Below are 21,150 nucleotides of genomic sequence, written 5' to 3' on the forward strand. Positions count from 1 at the left end.
TAATAATAATAATAATAATAATAATAATAATAACGAATATTGAGTTTTCACGGCCGCATTGTAATTGAAACCGACTTTCAACCTATTAGGTCGTGTTACCTACATTTAGTACGTGTACAAGAGATGTTAAGTACGGAAAAAATGGCCAACCGGACAGTAGTGGGATCCGAACCCACAACATCCCGATTTCGCGTCGGTTGCTCTACCAATTGAGCTATGGTGGCCTAGGCCATCTTTGTTCTGTTGGAAAGGATCTGAGCTACAGGTCTGGCACTACTGTCAGTGCGTTCACACACGATCTAATAGGATGAGAGATGGTTTCGATTAAAATGCGGTCGTGAAAATTCAATATTCATTGACTTGGCCCACAACGGGCGACTTGAACGCACTCTATGGTGTGATGGCAGTAGTGCCAGACCAGAAGCTCAGATCCTTTCCAACAGAACAAAGATGGCCTAGGCCACCATAGCTCAATTGGCAGAGCAACCGACGCGAAATCGGGAGGTTGTGGCTTCGGATCCCACTGGTGTCCGGTTGGCCATTTTCTCCTGTACTTGCCATCTCTTCTACACGTACTAAAAGTACGTAACACGACCTAATAAGTTGAAAGTCGGTTTCGATAATAATAATAATAATAATAATATTAATAATAATAATAATAATAATAATAATAATAATAACGTCGAGCTGAGTCGCTCGAACTGTGGAGACGCTGGCCTTCTGACCCCAATTTGGCAGGTTCGATCCCGGCCCAGTCCGGTGGTATTTGAAGGCAGTCAAGAACGTCAACCTCGTGTCTGTAACCGGTAGAATCCATACGACTTTTCGTCAGGCGACCCTAGTATTGAATAACATTTATTATCTACATAATACAACCTGTGACAATAAAGTTCGGTGCATGAAATCAGAAGGGTCGATCCGGCAACAGACACACAACGCTGCACCTGCTTAGCAGCTGGTTTTGACCACCTGCTCCCAACGTTGTTCAGTTGAGCATCGTGTGTGTGCCGTGTAACACTTGTTTGACACAGTGCGTGTTTAGTGCGTTAGTTCTGAACTGCGAACAGTAACATGAACAACCAAAAGATCAATGTACAGTTTTGTTTTAAGCTTGGCAAGACCCCGAAAGAAACGCATGCGATGCTGGTACGTGTTTATGAAGATCAAGCACTGTCCTTGAAGTGTGTATACGAGTGGTTCGTCCGTTTTCGAGGAGGCCGGGAAAGTGTTTCTGGCAACCCCCTTAGCGGAAAACCGACGACTGCCGTCAGTGACGAAAACATTAAGAAGGTGAGGGCATTAATCACGAACAATCGGCGATTAATTGTGCACATGATAGCGGATGAACTGCAGATTAACCGTGCGACAAATAGTTACCCAGAAGTTAGGGAAGAGGAAATCGTGTTCTCGTCTTGTGCCACTTCACTTAACTGACGATCAGAAGCAGGCACGTTTAGAGGCTTCATTAGATTTTGTCGAAACGGCGGATTCGACACCAAATGTCTTGAACTGTATTGTCACTGAGGATGAAACCTGGTGTCTTAGGTACGGCCCTGAAACAAATCGGCAAAACATGGAATGGCGTTCTCCGGGATCTCCTCGTCGGATACAGGTCAGAGCCGAAAAGTCACGCATCAAAACGATGCTCACCACCTTTTTCCATAGTCAAGGCATTATCCACAAGGAATTTCTAGCTGAGGGAACGGTACATTGAAATTTTGACCCGTTTCATGAAACTTCTACGCAGGGTACGACCCCAGTATGCACAACAAGGTTCATGCTTTTTTTGTCTATGACAACGCTCACCCACACACAGCCAATATCGCCAAAGAGTTCATGGCAAAAAGGGGGTGATGTAACTTGATCATCCCCCATACTCGCCAAATCTCTATCCTCCAGACTTCTTCCTATTCCCACGACTGAAACTCGCTTTGAAAGGAAAGAGATTTGACGATATTCCTGACATCCAATGAAACGTGACGAGGCTTTTGAACACCATCCCAAAGGAAGCCTTCTTGCAAAGTTTCCAGGACATGTATCACCGAGCTCAGCAGTGCATAGTTATGGGAGGAGATTATTTTGAAGAACAGTAAGGTCACTGTCGTGCATTGTTCATCTATGTTGATAGTACAGGACTATTCAGCGAACTTTATTGTCACAGGTTGTAATTTTGTCTTTTATTTTTAATAAGTAAGTCTATGAAACCTTCGAAAACCCGCTGCCTTTACGATAGTGACACCCGACCGCCAACATTTTTTTCGTGTATTTTCACGAAACGTTAGTCAATATGACATATGCTTCTTTTAAAACATTTGATTCAAATATATTCAAGGTGGTAAGTTCTTGGATGAATGCACAAATGCAACGGGCACGCACTGCTAGTTTTATCATCAGTACAGCGCCAACTCATGATTACCCGGGGGGTGGGGTGGGGGGCGGGGGCAAAATTCTCTGTAATGACGTAGCGCAATGAGTTGAGGCTCTGTGGCCCAGTTGATGTTCACATGGCAACAGAGTCGTTAGTCTGGGAAGAAGAAGTTTCTTACATAAGAAGGTTCAGAGAGATGCAAAAGGCAACGGTTGCACACGAACTGAGTGAACCCCACCCGTCTGACCTAACAACCCCGCTTCCGCTTTGCGGGAGGGTGGTAGAATAACATCCAAACTATCCTATGCCTGTCTTAAGAGGGACTAAAAAGGCTCCAGGGGCTCTCAACTTAGGAGCGTGGGTTGACGACCACGGGGTCTTTGGCTGAGTCCTTGGCATTGCTTCCACTTACTTGTGCCAGGCTCCCCACTTTCATCTATCCTATCTGACCTCCAATGGTCAACTCTTGTTCTTTTCCGACCCCGACGGTATTAGAGCACTCAAGGCCTGGAGAGTCCTGCATTCTCATGCCCTTCGTCGCCCTCGTCTTCCTCCCCCCTGTTGGTGGGGGCGGTAGAATAACACCCACGGTAACCCCTGCCTGTCGTAAGAGGCGACTAAAAGGGGCCCCAGGGGCTCTGAAATTTGGAGCGTGGGTTGGCAAGCACGGGGCCCTTAGCTGAGTCCTGGCATTGCTTCCACTTACTTGTGCCAGGCTCCTCACTTCCATCTATATTATCCGACCTCCCTTGGTCAACTCTTGTTCTTTTCCGACCCCGACGGTATTACGTATGGAGGCCTAGGGAGTCTTTCACTTTCACGCCCTCCGTGGCCCTTGTCTTCCTTTGGCCGATATCTTCATTTTTCGAAGTTTCGGATCCCTTCCATTGTTCCCTCTGATTAGTGTTATATAGAGGATGGTTGCCTAGTTGTACTTCCTCTTAACCCTCTACTGCAACAAATCTTCCTTGTACTTTGTAGGCCTTTGAATGCATGTACTAAATTTGATTGCTGTCGGATTACTAAAACGTCGCCATTCTTACGTAAAATTTGTTCCTTTCAAAAGCTGTTTTAATTAAACCAGCAGTTCACCCCTCCATAATCACTAGCCAAACCAACTCAGATGTGTTTACGTTCAGGTGCCCTTACGAAAAAGTACACTATGCATCCGTCTTTTTCGCTCTATACCCACCGATACCATTTAGCCGCGTTACCATAGATTTTTATTACAACAAAGGAAGTGCATCTATTTCGATATTTCACTTAACATAACCAATAATGACATATAATTTAAGTTCCGGTTTCCTTGGGAACATTTTGTGAAATCCATAAATCTCTTACTTGATTTCTAACCCAAAATTAATTCTAGTAGAAAGGCAGCAGAATGGCATCACGAAGTAACTCCTTCTCCAGAGAATATAGAATGTGTTCCTACAGTCCTAGTATAAATATTCTAATATGGTGCCAAACACTAATCAGTGACCGAAATTAAATCCCGATAGAAAGAGTTCAAAAAATGGCATCACGAAAGTATCCGTTTTCCAGAGGAAACATTATGAACTGCAAGACATTTATTACTCGTTTACGAATTACTTAACTCCAGTCACAGAACAGAGCAGACTCCATCATAGAAATTCATTTGTATATTTTTCAAGGATGTTTTCTTCATTACGGAAACAACTCAAGTGGAATCGAGAACAGAAACCGAAAAGCTTCAGAAATGAGGAAGAAGACGATCGCATAGATCGAATGAGAAAATGATGAAGGTCTTCTACCATTCTAGTAAGCCAAGTTTAAAATTACAAAGAAATATTAAATCAGTACGTTTCCCTGCCAGAAGAGAATAGAAGATGTATAATTTGGCAACATAATTTTGCAATATAGAATGGAGTAGGCTCAGTCAGAAATGCTAAGTTAAAACTGGAGACAGCTGAATGGAATCGAGGAAAGGAAGTCACATTAAATCAGGAGACAAATCGTCGATTTAATGACCCAAGTTTTAACGTAAGAAGAGATAAGAAATGGGGTCACGAAGAAACTCCTCAGAGAGTAGCAAATGTGCGCGATCAGCTGTTCCGAGACCAGGAGGCTTTATCAAGATTGCTGACCCTTCCCAGAAGAAGGAAAAAGATACATTGGAAGCAGAATTATCCCGCAGTCGTGCCCAGCTACTACGCTCTTTACAGAATTTATATTCACCCAAAGCCAGTCGCACTGCCTCGAAAACGAGAATTCCCGCATCTTGTCCACGAAGAGTATCACCTTGCCTGCCCTCATGCACTTCCATTACAACTGCCACCAGCGATTCTGAAGATGACGAAACAGGCACTGACAGTGCAAGCTTTCCTGTCTGTCAGGATGGTGACTTGAATAATATACTAGGCGTTGTCATTAGCACTGTCATGGTTCTAGCTGAAGGAGAACACTCTTGTTCCAATGACCACTTGCTTTGGACTGCGCACTTCTTGGAGACCATCAAGGATGAAAACGGAAGGATGCCACCGAATGTCGCTGGTATTCTAAATTATATTAAATACATTCGTCTTAAAGAGGAGAAAGGCTCTGAAGAAGACAAAACGAAAGAGGAGAAATCCAAATCTTCCAAAGACGATGAAGAGAAGAAGGATGAAGAAGCAAAGACTTCTGCAGGAAATGATGAAGCAAATGATCGTACAGATGCACCAGAGGAGAAAAAAGTGGAAGATGGTGAAGAGGAGAAACGTGAAGAGCGTTCTGCGCCAGCGGACAGCTCAGGATCGGCAGAGGAAAAGAAAGGGGAGCGTCGCAAATCAGGAGAGAGCTCATTCGGGACGGATGACAGGAAAAGAGAACGTCGTAGATCAAGCGACAGTTCAAATGGATCTACAGGACGGAGAAGATCTCTAGATGGTGGTTCCCGTAAGTCAAGCCGTGTTAGTTTCGAGGACGAAACTCCTACTAAAGGAGAGCTTAAAAATGAACCTAAGAAGGGAAGTGATGATGCTCCTCCTCCACTTATAGAGGAACCTTAAAAAAATAGAGTAGAAAGGTGTTTGAATGTGAGCTGAATGTCGGGAAAGATCCTAAATCATATTGTACCTTGATAATAAAAATAAAAAACCGGAAGAATTGTTATTTCACAATAGAGTAAACCTTCCTCAAAGCGGAATCGCTATGGACTAAAATTATTTTCTGAATAAAGGTGCGTTCACACCAAAATATTTTCGTTAACTTTGTTAACCAACAATATTCATGAACATTTTTGACTGTTAATAAACAGAATAGCGTGTTCGTTAACTTTTCGAGCATGTTGATAAACAAAATATTTTAAGTTTTGTGAATGAAACTTTTCATTAACTTGTCGTGTTTTCGTTAACATTTTGATTCAAACTGCAAATTGGAGCACGCAAATTCGTAGCGCGGAATACTTTCTAATTTCTTCTAAAAACTGACTGTCAAATCGCAAGCGAAAGTTCTACTATACAGAATTAATTGTTAATTCTGTATGATATTCTTTTAGCTGTATTCTAATGTAGTTTAATTTTTAGCTTCGCTCCTTGTTGAATAACCTAACCTTCGATAATCGTATATCATCAAAATAATACTAACCTAACACGGTTAAATGAAGATTATCTTTATTTCGTACCTTTGCCAATTCCTTGTGATGTTGTATAAAGACCCCCTGTGGGTGGGGGCGGTAGAATAACATCCACGGTATACCCTGCCTGTCGTAAGAGGCTACTAAAAGGGGCCCCAGGGGCTCTGAACTTTGAAGCGTGGGTTGGCGACCACGGGGCCCTTAGTTGAATCCTGGCATTGTTTCCACTTACTTGTGCCAGGCTCCTCACTTTCATCTGTCCTAACCGACCTCTCTTGGTCAACTCTTGTTCATTTCCGACCCCGACGGTATTAGGTTCCCGAGGCCTAGGGAGTCTTTAATTTTCACGCCCTTCGTGGCCCTTGTCTTCCTTTGGCCGATATCTTCATTTTTCGAAGTGCCGGATCCCTTCAATTTTTCCTTCAGATTAGTGTTATACAGAGGATGGTTGCCTAGTTTTACTTCCTCTTAAAACAATAATCACCACCATCACTCTTACCAGAGACTTATATGCCCTATCCTTTACACTTTACACCCTTACTACAACCCCTAAATACCCTCATAACCAAGTGCAATCTCATTTATGTGATTACCCTAATGATGATCTTTCCTTATATTAACACCTAGGTACTTACAATGATCCCCAAAAGGAACTTTCACCCCATCGACGCAGTAATAAAAACTGAGAGGTCTTTTCCTGTTTGTGAAACTCACAACGTGACTTTTAACCCCGTTTCTCATCATACCATTGCCTACTGTCCACCTCACAACATTATCGAGGTGATTTTTCAGTTGCTCAGAATCTTGTAACTTGTTTATTACTCCGCAAAAAGCCTTATCTCAGATTCCACTTCCTGAGTATGGTTTTGCGTGGTTTTCCATTCTCCTAGTATAGGTCACGGCCTCCAACCCCCTCACCTTCTCCGAGCATCTCCTTCACCGTAACAAATCTCCCGGCCTGAGAGACGGCCTTCAAGCAAATACAGTAGAGACAATACGCGACACTTACTGATTTAGCCTTGTTAAAATGGGAGACAATTCGACGGTGGCGCTCCTAGTGACTTGACCTGAAAAAATCGCGCTAAGATACAGAAATTGATAAATTAATTACGTCTAGAATGAAAGTGTTATTGAGATATTAACTTCGAAGTTGCTAAAGCAATTCTGGATAAATGAATGAAGAATTATTTAAAAGGTTATTATTCAAAGACTGAAATTAGACATATAAACAATATGTGAAATAGACTGCTGTGAAATGGGTTGATCTTTCATTTATGCATTACTTCTTTAGCTTTAGCATTCCTGCCTGAACTCTTATGGTTGGATTTTGTCTTTTTTTCTCATTTAAAAACATTGTATCATCACATTAAGACACTTGTCAATAAAAATATCGGCACATTCCTTACTAATATGATGCAATGAATTAACATTTAATAGCTGGACAATTTTCCTCTTAACATGAAGCCTGCTAACAGAAATAAAATCGATAAAATCCCGGCGTTAATCTGAGAAGAGGGATAAAAGAAAGAAAAGTATAAAAATGTTGTCGATAGTGATGCTTTGAGGAATATTTACGTACAATTAGAGTAAAGATGTAACATATCCTTAGCTGTATAGTCGAGGATTTTTAAAGTCGCTGGCCTGGAAATGAGCGGAAAGAGATCTTATAATTCTTATATAAGCGTAACGTACCTTCTTTCTTGTACACCTTATCCAAATCACTTCTGTGACATTTCAAAATCCACAGCTCACACCTACAACAACACATCGGCATTGAAGGTTAACTGCTGCACTATACAGTAAAATATGCGTATTACATTTTAAGCCAGTTAAAATACGGGTCGAGCAGGTCAGAAGATTATATACTATAAAAATCTCTTTGTCACTGGAAGAATATATGCAAACACAATATTACTTACATTTTCTTGTCACGAGGGTAGCGAAAGAAAGACAGCGCATTCTTCTCTACTTCATAGTTACTGCAGCCAAACACAGCACATACCTTTCCCCTCATGTTGAGAGGAGATATCAAGGAATGACACACGCTACTATTTAATTATGTCAACTCACTAAAAACGCATAAATAACACCAGAAACTTCACACAAAAATACACGCGCTCTTATGACGGAATCAGTAGTTTTCAGGTCTACTCGCTAGAGAGAGCTCTAATAGCTGTCCCTCGATATCTCGCTGAGTGTCGCGTGTTGTCTCTACTGTATTTGCTTCAAGGAAGGAATGAAAACATTTTATTAGTAGCAGTATGCTCAAAAGTAGCCATCTTTCGAATGCAAGGAAGGTTCAGCAGATACTACCAGACAGAGAAGTTCAGTCATGGATAAAGTTGCCGCACGAATGAAACGACGTTGGGCTCTTCCAGGATTACACGCCAGGAGTATCCTGTGCGGAATGGAGAGAGACATCAAGATGGCAGCGAATGTGTGCGTGCCGTTCGCTCCGTGCCGGGAAGGTCCCAGTACAATACCCTCTGTCGGCAGTGCCAAAGAGAGTTCGAAATCCTTGCCCATGTCCTGGGTGCCTGTCCTCGCCGGGATGTATTGAGAAATTCCTGCCAACAGGGGCGTAAGGGTTTTTAAAATCAGTGGGGTTGCTCTAATTCTCAATACAAAAAAGTTGGGTTGGGGGGTTGGGGGTGGGGGCCCCGAAAATGTGGAAATTTAACTCTAATGAAAATGCAGTTTAATGTGTTTATTATTGAGCGATATTGATGGAAAATATTCACTATTGATTTATTAGGCGGTTTTTCAACAGTAATGAAGTCCACATACATCCACATAAAAAGTAAAGGCGTGTTTTAATCATGAAAAGTAAGATATGTCATATTTTAAATAAACGTGAATTATACGGATGGAAAAAACAAATTGTCTCTAAATCCTTAAGGTAAAAAAAAAATTGTCTAGTTTTTTCTTCAAATGATATCGAACTGAATTTTTAGAATAAAGTAAATTGCCTCAAATCCGGCGCTTTTTGTTAGTATAATAATAAAAGAGAGTAAAAAATATCTCACGGAATTTGTTATTCTCACTCATCTCCAACTTGGGATGCCACCGACTACGTGAAATGAAAGCTAGCCAAATCACCTGCAGATGGCGGACCCTACTAGAACGTATAGTCATCTAGCGGGGATAGCGGAAATTACTAGCCTACTTTCACCACACCACCGCCTGCTCGATACGCAGCCGAAGGCAACATACTGCCTCCTCATTCCGTACTCAAATGTGTAACACGACTTGCGAAGAATCCGCCGCTAGATGGCAGCACCAAATGGTCCTAGTTATCGCGGGAATACAGGTAGATAAGCACATAAGCGAGGAGCCTCTGTGGTTCAGGCGGCGGCGCGCCGGCCTCTCACCGCTGGGTCTGTGGTTCAAATCCCGGTCACTCCATGTGAGATTTGTGCTGGACAAAGCGGAGACGGGACAGATTTTTCTCGGGCACTCCGGTCTTCGCTGTCATAATTCATTCCAGCAACACTCTCCACTATAATTTCATTTCATCTGTCATTTATTAATCAATTACCCCAGAGGAGTGCGACAGGCTTCGGCAGTCGGCATAATTCCTATCCTCGCCGCTAGATGGGGGCTTCGTTCATTCCATTCCTGACCCGGTCGAATGACTGGAAACAGGCTGTGGATTTTCAAGCACATAAGCGAAGTTGAAACTCTGAAAATAAAGTGCAGAAAGGAAAGTAGTGCTCTACAGTAGAAATTTATGTCTTCAGGACTTCTCGAAAAGGAGTCTTCGATGGACAAGAAAATCTGGAAACTTCGTCTGTATTATACTTCCCTACTTTAATAAGGGAAGGTTTTCAAGAAGAGACGCTGGTAAGTTTGTCTACTGCGCGGAGACATCTCGCTATAGGCAAGTCATAGTTCCACAGTCAGCACCTACAGATAGCGTTAGAGTTGCTTTATCTGAAAGCTTTGAAAATCAAAGGGAAAATACACAGAATGGACAGCGTCTGCATGGCTTCAAATGGATCTCCTCTAACGCATGTGTCACCACATAAAAATCCATCTGTAGAAAATGAACAATGAAAGAGGAAGTAGATAACCTTGTTCCACCGCTTTTCCCACACCTGTGAGGTGCGAACTGTGTCACTCATATATGCATTTTCTCCTGTTTTACGGCCGGATGCCATTCCTGACGCCAACCCTATGTGGAGGCATATAATTACTACTGTGTGTTTCTATGGTGGTTGGTAGTCTGGTGTTTTGTCTGTATGTGAAGAGTGTTGGGAGAGACACAAACACCTAGTTCCCGAGCCAGGAGAATTAATCAGATGCGATTAAAATCCCCATCCCGGATGGGAATCGAACCCGTGACCCTCTGAACCAAGGAACTGAACGCCGACCATTCAGCTAAGAAGTCGAATAGTGATAACAATAGCTTGATGCTTTTCTTCAGTAAGTCTTCCTTTTTCTTTTTTGGGGGAGGGGGGATGTTGCAGCTTCTAGAATCCAGCCTTCAAAACCTGCTGAACTAGGAGGAAAATTAATCTCCTTGTAATGTGTTCACCACGAAGTAGGCAGGCGGAATCGTAAATTTCATCATCAATCCATGAATTACAAAGCACAGCAATTTGTTGGCGAGTTGAGGGTTTATTCCAATTTCTTCTTTATAGACTCTCTCTGCTTCGACAAGTCCATAGAATCTGTCCTCTTCTTTATTATATAGCAGCCGCTCTTTAACTGTCGCAAATAAGAGAGCAAACTTTCTTCAGATCATTCTGCTTGCAATCTTTCCTTTATTAGCGGTGAAATACCTGTTCCAAATTTCATTGCTCCTGGATAACTATCTAATGGATTACGTGAAGGTGACTGTATTACTTATGATCTCTGTCCATATTCGTAAACTTTCAGAGAAGCAATTCGCTAACAAATACAATCCCGTATGATACACCATTTTTCACTGAAAAGAAGTACAGTACTAGCCTATTTTCCGCTTTTCCCTGCTGACACACTGCCTTCGTAATATACATCACGAAGGCAGTGTGCTGACATCACTGGGGCCTTTTGGTGCTGCCACCTACCGTGGGTATTTGTAAACGCACTGTTTCATGTAGTGCCATGTTAAAATGTTGTAATGAGCAGGCAGTAAAATCAGCCACTGGATGCAGATCGAGCAGGCAGTGCACCACACGCACTGGAAGACAGACTCCGTAAAGAAGTTTCCATCGATGACCACCGCGCAGTGCTGTGGATTACAGACTTGTTTTACAGCTCTTGTACAAAACCCTCTGTATGCAGTGGCGGCGATAAGGACCCCACAGACCCCGCTGAACAGTGATTTTACATACTGATAAAGCTGCAGCACACAACACAGTATTATTTGTATTGCAGAGGGTTATTCCAAACTTCGGTCGTCGTAGTGCAGAGCTCCTTTCTTCAATAGGAGTACGGTAGTTACTTCAGAAAGAATGTAGGTTTCCCAACCTGTTCCAATAATAACCTTCCCTTGCTGCCACTCACAACAATCAACAAGGCTTTTGAAGTAATTAGCCAGTTCTGAGAACGCAGTAGTCAGCGAAGATGCGATAATAAAGACATCCTCCTTATCTAAACTCTAAATACTGAAGTTTCGAGCCTGTTTATAACTCTCGGCAGTCAGTGTAGCTAAGTAGGCCTGCGATGGACGGTTGAGTTTAAATTATATTAAACGTAAGGAACTTCATCTTATTTGTCCGTATTGAACTGAGATCACAATTAATTAAAGTCTATCAGGTTCCACCTTTTCAATACTAATACAATGTTGTTGGATGATATTTACAACATTATTTATTAATTACAGTACATGTTTCGGTGCTCTATTATGTCACCATCATCAGCTGATTTAGAAAATGTGAAAAAAACTTGGCGATCTAAATATTAAACAAAATATTGTCATACTTAACTCATACATATACATATTTACATACAACAGAATATTTATTGGTTAAATCCTAAACATCTATTATGCTATATTAAATATCCTTAATATGTAACAAGAGAATTCTTGTAAGTCATGAATATAAAAATTTTCTCATCGGGTTGACGAGTTGTCTTCACATTCCTTAATGTTTGTAATTCTATGCTCTCGTGCTGTCTAATTAGAATGCGCACTTAAAATTGAGGAATTAAAATTGCGTGCAGTCTATTTGATGTTAAAATGTTCATTTCATTTGTATATTAGCTGCTTTTGTTGGATAAAATTCATTATATATAATATAATTGTTGAAAATTGAGCCGTTTTCTTATATTTATTAAGTATTAAAACTTCGTATTTTTATTGCTTTATGCTTGGTTGGAACTGTAATTAATTAAATTATATGGTGCTAGGAACGAGGTGTTTTCTTAATATTGTGACGGTCAGCGTGTTTTGGTTACTGTAACTGGAATATGCATTTCTTGTGCGTGTGTGTGTGTGTGTGTGTGTGTGGACCATATACGTGTATTGTTTTTATTCCTTCGGATTTGAAAACTAAATTGTGTAAATTATATTTTTTTTTTTGCTAAGGGCTTTACGTCGCACCGACACAGATAGGTCTTATGGCGACGATGGGATAGGAAAGGCCTAGGAGTTGGAAGGAAGCGGCCGTGGCCTTAATTAAGGTACAGCCCCAGCATTTGCCTGGCGTGAAAATGGGAAACCACGGAAAACCATCTTCAGGACTGCCGATAGTGGGATTCGAACCTACTATCTCCCGGATGCAAGCTCACAGTCGCGCGCCTCTACGCGCACGGCCAACTCGCCCGGTGTGTAAATTATTATTATTATTATTATTATTATTATTATTATTATTATTATTATTGTCGTCGTTGTTCATTGTAATAATATACAACCTTGTACTACGAAATAAATAAACTTGTAACCTTCCTTATAAGAAAACGAGGGGCCCATTTTCAATTATTGCGGGGGGGGGGCGAGCTTCTCAGCGACGCTACTGCTTGTAGTAACCCACGGTAAGACACAGAAAGCCTTTGAATAGAAAACATTGTGTATCGATTTTTAGTTTCATTTTTTGCTGAATTCATTCTAGGTGGAAAAAAATGTTTCATTCTAAATTCTGCAAGTATTCTTTTTAACAAACACGGAATTCCTTTTTTTTAAATTACGTTAATCTAAAATACATTTCATCTCTTCATGAATATTTTAAGTTAATTCTCTAGATTTATATTTTATTCCAGTTCGTAATGTTCATACTCTGTTAATTCCTTAGAATTTTGATCCATTTCAGGTCTTCATGTATACTTTTACTCCCTAGCTTGAGGTTCCTTTATTGTATATCTGTTCTTGTATTCATTTCCTTGAATAATGATCCATTTCAGATTTTCATGTATATTTGACATTAACTTTCTAGACTAATATTATATTCTAGCTTGCTATGTACTTATTCTTGTGCTATTTCCCTAGATTAATAATGCTTTTCATCTCATGCCTATTTTAACGTAACTACTCATTAATTTATTTATTCTTGCCACTTGGTAGGCAAAGTCCCATATGGCTGTAGTGCCCTTGGGTATTATGTTACTTTCTTAAAACTATGATCCCACCTAGATCTTAATAGATGTTTTATCTTATATCTTTAGAATAATGATTTATTTAAGCTATTCACGTATATGAGGCTATTGGTATCAAAAGGAGCAATCTCCACTTTTCGTTGGAAATGAGTTACTGATACCCTTGTATTGTATTAATAGCTGTCTATAAAACTATGTTGTTTGTCTTTTTCAAAATGAACAAAATCCCATCGTTTCAGAGCACGAAAGTACAGTGTAACTTTCAAACAGAACAATCTCCGCCATCTGTTGGTATCATAAGGGACAATCTCCAGAACTACCAATCAGCTCTTTCTGCTCACGCCATGTGGGTGCTGCCATATTGGTTCAATTGAGTTATAAATCGAGACTGTAGTGCTTATACATGCCTATTTTTCGGTTTTAGAGTTGTACTGGAGGTATTTTCGGTTTTTTGAAAGTATATGAACGTGCACGAACATATTATATTACCAAAACAAACTGTAGATTTCTTCAGTGTGTTCTGTGACGGATATGCTACCGCCAAACGTGACACCTGTGTCACCCACAAAAGCGAGGAAATAGACTCACGATCATAGGAAATGGAAATCAGTTGTTGCAAAAAAGTGGCAATAACATTGTCAGTAAATATTTTTTTACCAGGTAGAAATTCAATTGGGAAATGGACTTATATACTCTTGTATAGTCAGTATCCATATGAACTGATCATAACCTCAGGACATTTGATTATAACAGCTATCCTTAGTTTACAGACTGCTCTTCCTTCTTTATACTGACTATCTGAAGGATAATGTTTATTTTTAAATTTCATTGTACCCTATATTGAATGTATTGGTAATAAGATTGTTTGCAAATCTAAAATTGATGTGTTTCGTGCTGGTGGTCTTCCATTTTTCAGTCTAAGTAATATTATTCATCACTTTTGTAACTCTTAAATAAATGTACAGTACATTATAGTGACATTCTTGACCTTTCAATCTAGTGTAAAAAAAATAGTGTAGGTATCACAATTCCGTGAGTTATTAGCAAAAAGAGCAATATCCACGAAAATCTGAAAGTTAGTATCAAAAGGGACAATCTCCGAAATACAATTTAAAATACCTAATTAACCTTTTATTATATGGTAGGTTTTCTTTTTTTTACTTGCTCACAGCCTTTCTATTGTGTATATAAGACAAAAATCACCCAGATGGAGTGAATAGAAATGCATTAGATAAAAAATCACTCCCACTGTAAAATGCAGGAAGGTGGAGATTGCTCCTTTTGATACCAATAGCCTCATATTTCATGGTGACTCCCTATAGTCAGATTGTTTCTAGCTCATAACATACCCATTCTTATGATTTTTCTGTAGATTATTGGTCCTTTTCAGCTCTTAATGTATGGAATGTGTTCTCTAGATCAGTGTTCCTTTTAGCACCTAATGTATCTCTTTCAGCATTAAGTTCCTACACTTATGTTCTCTTCTAGCTTTTGAGGATTTTGTACCCTAGACTGTTATTCCTTTTCACCTCTCATTGCATTTGTACTTATTTTAAAATAATAAAATGTTTTCAAACCGCGATATTAATGAAGAATTGATTTGAAAAATGACGGAGTGTTCAACCCTTTGAAAAAAATACTAGATGTTGTACTTAAAATAAATCAATATAGTAAATATTATCTATATAAGGTATTTCACGCATATAGGTTTGCACTATATGTTGCACACCATCGGAGGTCTGCATTTAAAATTTTATATTCCTTTATTAAACATGTAACAAAACTTCATGAATGAATTTGAATAGCATTATTACGTGCTTTCTGCCCATTTTTAGACCCTTTTTGGGATATTTTAACAGGTATTTTTTATATAGCACTTCAAAATCGAGCCCGATTTATTACTCAAAATTTATTTCCGCAGACTGAAGAATCCAACAGTTATAAATGAACTAATTGTAAGTCGAAACTGTAAAGAAACAGCTTCAGATATTACAAATGTTCTCGATAATACACATAGATGGCTCTGAGTAATGTTTGTTCACCTCTCTTGGGAATTGTGAACTGAAGAGATACAGAACCTTACCACTAGATGGTAGTAAACGCATAGAAATACTTTCCTGTACAAGTTATAGGATGAGACAACAGATGCCTCTAGCATCACGCTGGAGAGTCTTCTGCTTCTGAAACCAAGAGAATGGGCTGCGTGTTTCATCTCGTAAAATAACACACCTCAGGAAATTCCAATGTTTTTTCTTTTGTTCTACTCTCCGTGACACACGACTCGTCACTCCAGGCTGCATTATTTATAAGCTTCCATTGTAGCTGAACCGTATAATTTACTGGTTAAGCAATTTTGTATGGCTAATTAAAAATGACATCATTCCATTACCTTAGCATTAAAGGGCAGGTTTACGAGCTATAAATATGTGTGAAGTAGGCAAATAATGAAGGAGGAAAACAGCACTAATATGAGTTATCATTTGGTAGTAAGTAAAAAGAAAAATATGTATTACTCAAGCCATTTTGCGATTTCAGGCTCTCGTCGAAGATAGACAAAGACAAAAACACCTCCGTACAGGCCTAGAAGGCCCCCTTGGAGGAGTGGAAGGTAAAGGCTTCCACGATTGTTAACCTCGGCACGTGATGGGGTAGAGTGGTTAGCTCTACGCCCGGCCGCCTTTGCCCCCAGGAATTAACCTGATACTCATTTTTGGTGTAGGCTGAGTGAACCTCATGGCCATATGCACCTCCGGAAGTGGAAATCTCGTTTCTTAAATTTTACGACTTCCTGACGGGGATTCGAACCTACGGTCCTTCCGGGCGATCCGAGCACGCCTTTACCACCTCGGCCAGGCAGCCCCTCGTCGAAGATAGAATACATTCTAATCTGCAACCTAAAGAACAGTATTTCTCACATTTTAAATACGTTTATTAGTGGATCTTATAATTTTAAAAAATTCAGCTATAGTAGTAGGAGAAAATTGATGAGAACTATGCTTCATCATCTACACGTTTTTAAGTTTATCAATTTTTCTTCTTTCTTAGCTTATTTCAAATGTACGCGTGACAATTGTTAGTAGAATGAGTTCTTGGTTCAGGGTACTTATAGGGATTAGACAGGGCTGTAATCATTCACCTTTGCTGTTCATAGTTTACATGGTTCATCTACTGAACTATAAAGTGGCAGCGAGCGAAACAGTTAGGTGAAAATGTAGTAAGCAGTCTGACCTATGCTGACGCTCGGTCTTAATGGGAGATTGAGCCGAAAGCCTGCAGTCCAATATCTTGGAACTTGAAAATAAGTGCAATGGGTATGGTATGAAAATTAGCCTCTTCAAGACTAAATTGATGTCAGTAGGTAAGAAATTCTATAGAATTGAATGTCACATTGGTGATACAAAACTGGAACAGGTAGATAATTTTAAATATTTAGGATGTGTGTTCTCCCAGGATGGTAATATAGTAAGTGAGATTAAATCAAGGTGTCGTAAAGATAATGCAGTGAGCGCGCAGTTGCGATCAACAGTGTTCTGTAATAAGGAAGTCAGCTCCCGTGTGAAACTATCTTTACATAGGTCTGTTTTCAGACCAACTTTGCTTTATGGGAGTGAAAGCTGGGTGGACTCAGGATTTCTTATTTATGAGTGAAAAGAACAGACATGAAAGTAGTGAGAATGCTAGCTGGTACAAACAGGTGGGAACAATGGCAGGAGGTACTCAGAATGAGCAGTTAAAGGATAAGTTAGGAGCGAACTCGATTGATGAAGCTGTACGCATGTATTGGTTTCGGTGATGGGTCATGTGAGGCAAATGGTAAAGAATAGTTTACGTACGAGAATAATGAACTCGGAAAAGAAAAAGAACAGTACAATCTGCGAAGAACATAGGAGGTTGAGTCTTATATCACATACTACAACAGTGTTACTGAGAATGCTCAACAGAAGGATATGTGGAAAGTATTAGTAAATATTATCTATATAAGGTATTTCACGCATATAGGTTTGCACTATATGTTGCACACCATCGGAGGTCTGCATTTAAAATTTTATATTCCTTTATTAAACATGTAACAAAACTTCATGAATGAATTTGAATAGCATTATTACGTGCTTTCTGCCCATTTTTAGACCCTTTTTGGGATATTTTAACAGGTATTTTTTATATAGCACTTCAAAATCGAGCCCGATTTATTACTCAAAATTTATTTCCGCAGACTGAAGAATCCAACAGTTATAAATGAACTAATTGTAAGTCGAAACTGTAAAGAAACAGCTTCAGATATTACAAATGTTCTCGATAATACACATAGATGGCTCTGAGTAATGTTTGTTCACCTCTCTTGGGAATTGTGAACTGAAGAGATACAGAACCTTACCACTAGATGGTAGTAAACGCATAGAAATACTTTCCTGTACAAGTTATAGGATGAGACAACAGATGCCTCTAGCATCACGCTGGAGAGTCTTCTGCTTCTGAAACCAAGAGAATGGGCTGCGTGTTTCATCTCGTAAAATAACACACCTCAGGAAATTCCAATGTTTTTTCTTTTGTTCTACTCTCCGTGACACACGACTCGTCACTCCAGGCTGCATTATTTATAAGCTTCCATTGTAGCTGAACCGTATAATTTACTGGTTAAGCAATTTTGTATGGCTAATTAAAAATGACATCATTCCATTACCTTAGCATTAAAGGGCAGGTTTACGAGCTATAAATATGTGTGAAGTAGGCAAATAATGAAGGAGGAAAACAGCACTAATATGAGTTATCATTTGGTAGTAAGTAAAAAGAAAAATATGTATTACTCAAGCCATTTTGCGATTTCAGGCTCTCGTCGAAGATAGACAAAGACAAAAACACCTCCGTACAGGCCTAGAAGGCCCCCTTGGAGGAGTGGAAGGTAAAGGCTTCCACGATTGTTAACCTCGGCACGTGATGGGGTAGAGTGGTTAGCTCTACGCCCGGCCGCCTTTGCCCCCAGGAATTAACCTGATACTCATTTTTGGTGTAGGCTGAGTGAACCTCATGGCCATATGCACCTCCGGAAGTGGAAATCTCGTTTCTTAAATTTTACGACTTCCTGACGGGGATTCGAACCTACGGTCCTTCCGGGCGATCCGAGCACGCCTTTACCACCTCGGCCAGGCAGCCCCTCGTCGAAGATAGAATACATTCTAATCTGCAACCTAAAGAACAGTATTTCTCACATTTTAAATACGTTTATTAGTGGATCTTATAATTTTAAAAAATTCAGCTATAGTAGTAGGAGAAAATTGATGAGAACTATGCTTCATCATCTACACGTTTTTAAGTTTATCAATTTTTCTTCTTTCTTAGCTTATTTCAAATGTACGCGTGACAATTGTTAGTAGAATGAGTTCTTGGTTCAGGGTACTTATAGGGATTAGACAGGGCTGTAATCATTCACCTTTGCTGTTCATAGTTTACATGGTTCATCTACTGAACTATAAAGTGGCAGCGAGCGAAACAGTTAGGTGAAAATGTAGTAAGCAGTCTGACCTATGCTGACGCTCGGTCTTAATGGGAGATTGAGCCGAAAGCCTGCAGTCCAATATCTTGGAACTTGAAAATAAGTGCAATGGGTATGGTATGAAAATTAGCCTCTTCAAGACTAAATTGATGTCAGTAGGTAAGAAATTCTATAGAATTGAATGTCACATTGGTGATACAAAACTGGAACAGGTAGATAATTTTAAATATTTAGGATGTGTGTTCTCCCAGGATGGTAATATAGTAAGTGAGATTAAATCAAGGTGTCGTAAAGATAATGCAGTGAGCGCGCAGTTGCGATCAACAGTGTTCTGTAATAAGGAAGTCAGCTCCCGTGTGAAACTATCTTTACATAGGTCTGTTTTCAGACCAACTTTGCTTTATGGGAGTGAAAGCTGGGTGGACTCAGGATTTCTTATTTATGAGTGAAAAGAACAGACATGAAAGTAGTGAGAATGCTAGCTGGTACAAACAGGTGGGAACAATGGCAGGAGGTACTCAGAATGAGCAGTTAAAGGATAAGTTAGGAGCGAACTCGATTGATGAAGCTGTACGCATGTATTGGTTTCGGTGATGGGTCATGTGAGGCAAATGGTAAAGAATAGTTTACGTACGAGAATAATGAACTCGGAAAAGAAAAAGAACAGTACAATCTGCGAAGAACATAGGAGGTTGAGTCTTATATCACATACTACAACAGTGTTACTGAGAATGCTCAACAGAAGGATATGTGGAAAGTATTAGTATTCCATAAGATGACATCTTATTGTCTGAAAGTGTCAAAGGTCGTAACGCGTAGCTAGAGGTAGATTGCGCGTGGCGGCCATCTTGCGCAGTAGCCCTAGAGGTAGATTGCGCGCGGCGGCTATCTTGCCCATTAGCGCCTGGGTCTTTTCTCACTAGATAATAGAACGCTTCTGGCCCAGGGGCTAATGGGCAAGATGGCCGCTATACATGGGCTCTTATGGGACTAACCCACCGAGAGCTGGACCAGGGGTTGGAACAGGAGTAAGAAAGGGATAGATAGTGAAGACATTAAATTGGGAAGAGGTGTAAGACCGTTTATACCGTTCAACATCACTCTCGAGGAAGTAATCAATGGAAGTTTTAATGGAAAAGGTGAAGTTCATGTTGGAGCTAGGAGAGTAAAGTGTATAAGACTATAATGGCAGAAAGCGCACGAGAAATGATGCAAATGTTAGACAGGCTCAACACGAAACAAGAACAATATGGAATGATAATTAAGAAGAAGAAGAAGAAGACCAAAAGCATGCTAATTGGAAGAAGAGGTAGAACATGTATTAATATAGGGGGGTGGAGAAATAGAGCAAGTTAATAACTTTAAATATTTGGGAAGTATGATAAGGGAAGACATTTACTGCACGACAGAAATCAAGAAAAGTATTGTCATGGCAAAATAAGGTTTCCAGACAAAACTGAAATTACTTTATGGGCCATTAAATAAAGATTTGAGAAACTTGCCAAGTGTTATATCTGGTGCATTACGCTGTATGGTGCAGAGACTTAGACAGTGTGGAAGAAAGACGAAATGATATTGGAGGAGAATGGAACAAGTGAAATGGGAAGACCGGGTAAAGAATGAAGAGCTGGAGAAGAACGAACTATGTTGTAAATTATCAGAAGGAGAAAAATGAACTGGATTGAGGAGGGACTGTTTACTAAAAGAAGAAGAAGGAATGATGAAAGGCAAAAGAAGAAGAGGAAGGAAAAACATCAAATGCTGGACAACATCAAAGGAAAGAAATATTCGGACATGAAAATCTTAGCTATGGACAGGCAAAAGTAGAAAAGGTTTATCATATGACAAAACCTGCCATAAGGCAGAATACCTGAATGGATATGGAGGGTAAGAGAAGTAGCCTAGCGGGAGACTGAGACGACGATGTTTAGACTTAGTTTCTAATGATTTTAAGATAAGAGTTATAGAATTAAATGAGGCCACAGAATTATAAACAGAAGATTGTGCCGGAGTTTAGTAAAATCACAGAGGCTTGCAGACTGAACGCTGAAAGGCATAACAGTCTATAATGAAGATGTATATATGTACCATACTTACAGAAAACTGATTTTTCCTCGTCCGTGGGAAATTTTCCTCTTTCTGGCAACGCTGTCTTGGAGTAGACACAGAACTATGCACGTCATATCCAGTTAACAA

This window comes from Anabrus simplex, chromosome 14, assembly GCF_040414725.1.
Source record: "Anabrus simplex isolate iqAnaSimp1 chromosome 14, ASM4041472v1, whole genome shotgun sequence".
NCBI classification, from domain to species: Eukaryota; Metazoa; Arthropoda; class Insecta; order Orthoptera; family Tettigoniidae; genus Anabrus; species Anabrus simplex.